A 6,772-nucleotide genomic window follows, 5' to 3' on the forward strand; every position below is an offset into this window, starting at 1 on the left:
CTATTCTCTTATGCACCGTATTGCTTAATAAGGATACAGAGGTCAGACTAGATCTCCAGCCTTTCTCAGGGAGCTAGAGTTGGCTCAGTAGCCTGTAGGTGCCTGAGAAGGGGTATCTCACTATCTGGATAGAATTGTTAGATTTGGCAATAAAAAAATACAAGGTGCACACAGATTTGCACCTTATGTTTATCTGGTAATATACAGAAAGGAAAGTGACTTCAGCTCTATTATGGCCTGAAAAGGATAAAGGAAAGCTAAATGGCAGGAAAGAGTTAAGCCGGAGTGTGGCCCCGACTGAGGATAAAATATAGTCCATTGTCTCTTGGAATTTTATTTGCTTGGTATGCCAAGAACCATATCCTAATTGCCTTGAGAAACAAAGAAGCAGAAAGCACCCAAAGAATTGCCTTGACTTTTCTGTTTTTGCTTCTGTAAACATGCTTGCTGGTTTAAAAATCAAGTAAGGGGCTGGAGAGATGACCAAACAATTAAGAACACTGGTTGCCCTTCCAGAGGACCCACGTTTGATTCCCAGCACCCACATGGTGGCTCACAACTATCTGTAATTCCAGTTCTAGGGGGGATCCAGCATCCTCTTCTGGCCTCTGTAAGTACAGAATGAATGTAGTGTACAGACATTCGTACAGGCAGAACAATGTACATATAAAATTAAAATAAAGTTTAATTTAAAAAATAAAATTAAGAAAAATAAACTTTCTTCTAGAGGTCTGTAACTACACAGGCTAAAATTTAAAGCCCAGTAATCTGGAAAATGCCAAAAAGTGATGCTGCATTGCCAATAAAAACTATATGAGACAAAGGATTGGGGTCCTATTACTTGAAGCAGTAACTCGAGTCAGTCCGTTGACCAATAATAAAGCTGAGTTCTTCATCTCTCCAAGTACAATTTGGGGGTCTCCTTTAGTAACAATTACACCACTGTACAGGGTTATAAAGTTGCACACTATTACCAAAAAGCATGGTGTTAAACTGGCTGAAGTTCGTCTACATCCAGCAAACTATGGAGAACCTTAAAAGTGAGGGGGAAACTACAGGTTAGACAGGGATACATGGTGGTGGGGATTGCTGAAGGTATTTAAGCAAAGGTATTTTAAAAATTGGAATTTAGGAACAGGCTTTTGTTGGCTGTCTTCCTGGAGCATCTTTTTAAAGAGAGACAACAGTAGAGTCTGATCAGTTGAAATAGAATGGGAAAGAGCTTTTGGAGGGGAGGAGAAAGGAAGTGTCAAATCTAAGGTGCATTTGGGGGTTAGGAAGTAGCACAGTGGCAAAGTACTTGCTTAGCATACAAGAAGCCCTGAGTTCAATCCCCAGCACCATCAAAACAAAACAAAAAAACCAAAGAAGTGCTTAGGAATTAAATCAATGGGACTTGGCAACTGATTAAATGAGGTAATGAGAGCCTAGGTCTGGCTTGATTATCTGGAAAGATAGTATTGGTACCTACTGAGATAAAGAAGGTTTAGAAGGCAATGCCTGAGTTCACTTTAGGACAAAATACTGGAGGCAGTAAGGGGCATTTGGTATGTGGGGGGTCAGTGAATAGTTGGCTATATAAACCTGAAGTTCATTGAAGATAGTAGGCTGGAGGTAGAGTACAGGGAAGTATTTAAAACCGAAAGGTAGATGAGATCTTCTAGAAGAAGGAACAACAACAACCACCCTAGGGAGGAGGGAGGCCCAAGAAGAAAGTGAAAGAATTCTAAAGAACCAAGAGAGGGAGGCATCATATACAGCAGATGGGGTTTTCTAGGAGAGAGCCATCAACCATGTCGAATGTAGTAAGAAAGCCCCAGTTATACAAAGGCTGATAAATGACCTTCAGTGTTTGGAGGTAGAACTGATGCTCAGTATGTACAAGGCCTCTGGGTTCTACTCCCAGCACTAAAGGGAAAAGGAAAGTAGTCATTGGTCTGGGCAACAGTCAAGTCATTGCGACCCTAGGAAAGCATCATGCAGGCTCATTCAACCACCACTCCCATGTCCTCAAGGATAAACATTCTGCTAAGAATGTATCTTAAACACACACTCTCTCAGAGCTCATCAGAGGTGTTCTCACATCTCCTCACTCTTGCTGAGTTCAAGCCATTCAATTCAACTTGTCATTTGGAAATGACAAGGCGGGCTGGTGAGTTGGCTCAGTGGGTAAGAGCACCTGACTGCTCTTCCAAAGGTCCAGAGTTCAAATCCCAGCAACCACATGGTGGCTCACAACCATCTGTAACACCTCTTCTGGAGTGTCTGACGATAGCTACAGTGTACTTACATATAATAAATAAATAAATCTTTAAAAAAAAAAAATGGAAATGACAAGGCCACATTCAGATGCTTCCTGCATCCATCACTTGGGGATCCTTTCTTTTTGCCAGTGTCAGCAGCAGACAAAGTCAGTGCAACTCTGTTTTGCAGAGGTAACTGCAGGAGTGCTCAGAAAGGTTAACTACATTACCTTGTTATGGTTTCATCTCCCAGAGGTAAGGACTATCAGTTTTTCTCTATTTCTTGAGGATTGTGATATAATGCTGGATTTTTTTTGGTTCTACTGTTGTTCTTGCTATATAACCATTGGCCTTTTTCATCCCTATTTTTTAATGATCTTGGGAGGGAAATGCATACAATAAAGAGGGAGAATACTTAATGGTACAGATCTTCAAGAAAGTAGAAAGGACTAGGACACAAAACCCAATTGGGGAGAGTGAGCATCCTCAACCTTCTCTTAACCCCAAGGAATGGATGATGTACCTTGAGACAACTTTGGAAATAATAAGAAGCAGCACTGACTGAATGGTTTCCATTTGCTCTAAACAGTGCTTAAGCTTCAGTCCATTGGAGTCAGCAGAGAAAGTTTAAGGATCCTGTGGACTTGTGTGAAAAAACTTCCTATTTATTTTCACTAATAGGTATGGATCATGTCTTTCTAGATAGTGTGAATAACAAATTACAGTAGTATTAGTTCTTATAGCTTTGTCACCAATAGAAATCAGATTTTAGCTAGACATGGTGGCTCCTACCTTTAATTTCAACGTTCTGGAGGTAGAGGCAAATAGATTTCTATGAATTTGAATCCAGCCTGGATTCAACTCACTACATAATGAGTTCCAGAACTGCATAGTGAAACCCTATAGAAAGAAAGACAGACAGACAGACAGACAGACAGACACACACACACACACACACACACAGAGAGAGAGAGAGAGAGAGAGAGAGAGAGAGANACACACACACACACACACACACAGAGAGAGAGAGAGAGAGAGAGAGAGAGAGAGAGAGAGAGAGAGATATCAGGTTTAAAAAATTGCATGTGATGTGGTGGGGTGTGTGTATATGTGTGTGTGTGTGGATTTGTGGAAATCAGATGAGGATGTCAAGTCTCCTCTATCAACTCTCCACTTTATTTCTTTGAGGAAAGGTCTCTCAGTGAACCTGACACTTGCTGGGTTTTTTTTTTTTTTTGGCTAGGCTGGTGGTCAGCAAGCTCCAATAATCCCCCTGTCTCTAGTATCCACATGCCGTGCTAGTGCTGAGGTTACAGGCACATGTGGTTGTACCTGATTTCTTTTTATGTGGGTGCTAGGTATCCAAACTCAGGTCCTAATGCTTGCATAGCAAACACTCTATCCTACTGACCTATCTCCCCATCCCAGAAACCAGATTTTTGGAACAAAATATTGTATTACATATCTCTTCTCTCATCCAAGTACTAACCATGCCAGACCCTCCATAGCAAGATCAGACAAGATCGGGCACATTCAGAGTGATACAGCCATATATGACTATCTCTTCTCAAAACCATATAATCAATTCAAAATTACGGTAGTCACTAGTGCTTCCTCCTCCTTCTAATGTTCAGAATCATTGAACAAAGGGCTTTGTGCATGCTAGCAAACACTCTCCCACTGATTTACATCCTTAGCCCATTCTTTTTATCTCATGTTCTAATAAAGAAGTATATACATTACTACTTTGTAGATGGGGTGTTATTTTTGGTAACTGTATTTAAATATAATTTTCCCTTCATAATCTTATTTGTCGTATATAATGCATACATCCTCTTCTGATAAGGGGTTCTCTAGACTTTGCCAGGCTGCCAGAGGTGTTCACAGCATAGAGAAGACTAAGAAACACTGCTCCAAAGAGTAATGATAGTAATCTCTACATAATACTTGGTACAGGCTAAGTGTTCTTTAAAGTTCTGTCTTTGTTCCTTGTATATTTATTTGTTTCTGACTGCACTCTGTAACTCAGGCTGGCATCACACTCATCATGTAGCCAACAATGGCCTTGAACCTTCGATCGTCTTCATATTCCTGAGTAGTTGGGGTTACAGTTGTATACATTGCTTCTAGCTATAAGTACTTTTTGTTTATGGTTATGAAATATTCTGACAAAAAATCATCTATGATGTTTATTACTAGGCAATACATCTCCCATGTTCAATTATTTATTGGTCAGAGTTGATAAATTTTATTTATCTTTATTCATAACTCTCATTGGCTTCATACCCTGGCTGATCAATAAGTAAATGAGCAGAAGATCCCAAAACTTACCATCCAGAACATGAATTTTACCAATAAGGCCCCGTTGGATCAGAGTAAAGAGTACAAAGCATCATGAGCCTTTGGGAACAGTTTTACAATGCCCAAAGTTCTGAACTTGGGTTACTTTCCATATTTTATAGCTCAAACTTACTAGGTGGCAAAAACATGACCAAAGTATTATTTCTGTGAATTTCATACTTTTCATTTTAAAGGTTTTTTTTTCTTCCACATTAGATGCTTTAATGTTTAACTACCATGTCCTAGGCCTTTTAAGGAAGCTATGTAGTATAGAATATATGCAGTATAGAGAGTTAGGTCATATAGAATGTGCTTTCCCTCAGGGTGTGGTGGTGCACACCTGTGATCCCACCACCTGGGAGGTGGACATAAGAGGTCAGGAGTTTAATGTCATCTTCAGTTTCATAGTCATTTGGGGACTAGCTTAGGCTAGAGAGGTTGGTGCTAGAGAGATGGTTCAGTGGCTAAGAGTACCCAGGTTTGGATCCCAGCACCTACATGGTAGCTCACAAATATTTGTACCTCCAGTTCCAGAGGATCCAATTCCTTCTTCTTGCCTCTGAGGGCTCCCACATGAAAGTGGTGCGTATAAACTCATGCAAACAAGCATACATACATGTTGTTTTTTCAAGACACAGTTTCTCTGTGCAACATTGGCTGTTCTGGAACTCACTCTGTAGTATATCAGGCTGGCCCTGAACTCACAGATCTGCCTGCCTCTGAGTACTGGGATTAAAGGCATGCACCACCACAGCTCTGCTTAATTAATTAATTTTTTAAATCTAGGTATAGTGACTTATACCTATAATTACAGCACTCAGCAGTCTGAGGTAGGAGGATTGAAGATTACCGCAAAGTTTAGGCCAGTCTGGTTTATGTGGTGAGTTGCAGGACAGCCTGAACTACAGAGTGAGAAGACCTATCTCAAAAACAAAACAATACCTCCCTATCTAAAGGAAGTAGATGGATCTCTAAATGCTATGAAGGGAATTCAAGTATGCAGTAGTATTGTGGTGTTGTGGCTATAGCTTGTGTGGTCAGAAAGGGCCCCTCTGTGAGGTACTATTTTGCAAAGAAAGAAAGAAAGAAAGAAAGAGAGAGAGAGAGAGAGAGAGAGAGAGAGAGAGAGAGAGAGAGAAAGGAAGGAAGGAAGGAAGGAAGAAAAGAAGAAGAAAGCCATGCGGGAAGAGATAAAATGAAAAAAAAAGCAAAGCCTATAGAATGGGAAAATATTTTCTCCAACCCCACATCTAAGAGAGGGCTAATTTCCAAAATATATAAAGAACTCAAGAAACTAGACATAAACAAACCAAATAACCCCATTAAAACATGGGATATAGATCAAAACAGAATTCTCAACAGAGGAATCACTAATGGCCAAGAAGCACTTGAAGAAATGTTCAACATCCTTAGCTGTCAGGAAAATATAAATCCAAACAACCCTGAGATTCTACCTTATACCCATCACAATGGCTAAGATCAAAACCTCAAGCTGCAGCACATGCTGGCCAGAATGTGGAGCAAGGGGAACACTCCTCCATTGCTGGCGGGAGTGCAAACTGGTACAACCACTCTGGAAATCAGTCTGGCAGTTCCTCAGAACATTAGGACTCAATCTACCTCAAGATCCAGCTATATCACTCCTGGGCATATACCCAAAAGACACATGCTCAACTACGTACACAGCAGCTTTACGCAATAGCCAGAAACTGCAAACAACCTAGATGTCTCTCAACCAAAGAATGGATAAAGAAAACATTTACACAATGATATCTTTTCCCAGTCTATAGGTTGTCATTTTTTCCTATTGAGATTGTCCTTTGCCTTACAGAGGTTCCATTCGTCAATGGTTGATCTTAGAGCATGAGCCATTGGTGTTTTGTTCGGGAAATTTTCCCTGTGCCAATGCATTCAAGGTTATTTCTCACTTTCTCTTGGATTAGATTCAGTGTATCTGGTTTTATGTCCCCTTAATCCCCCTGGACTTGTGTATGAGTTGTCCATAGCTGTATGGGTTTATTTCTGGGTCTTCAATTCTATTCCATTGATCAACCTGTCTGTCTTTGTACCAATACCATGTGGGTTTTTTAAAAATCACTATTGCTCTTGAGGTCAGGGATGGTGATTCCACTAGAAGTTCTCTCTCTTTCTCTCTCTCTCTCTCTCTCTCTCTCTCTCTCTCTCTCTCT

This window comes from Mus pahari, chromosome X, assembly GCF_900095145.1.
Source record: "Mus pahari chromosome X, PAHARI_EIJ_v1.1, whole genome shotgun sequence".
NCBI lineage: Eukaryota > Metazoa > Chordata > Mammalia > Rodentia > Muridae > Mus > Mus pahari.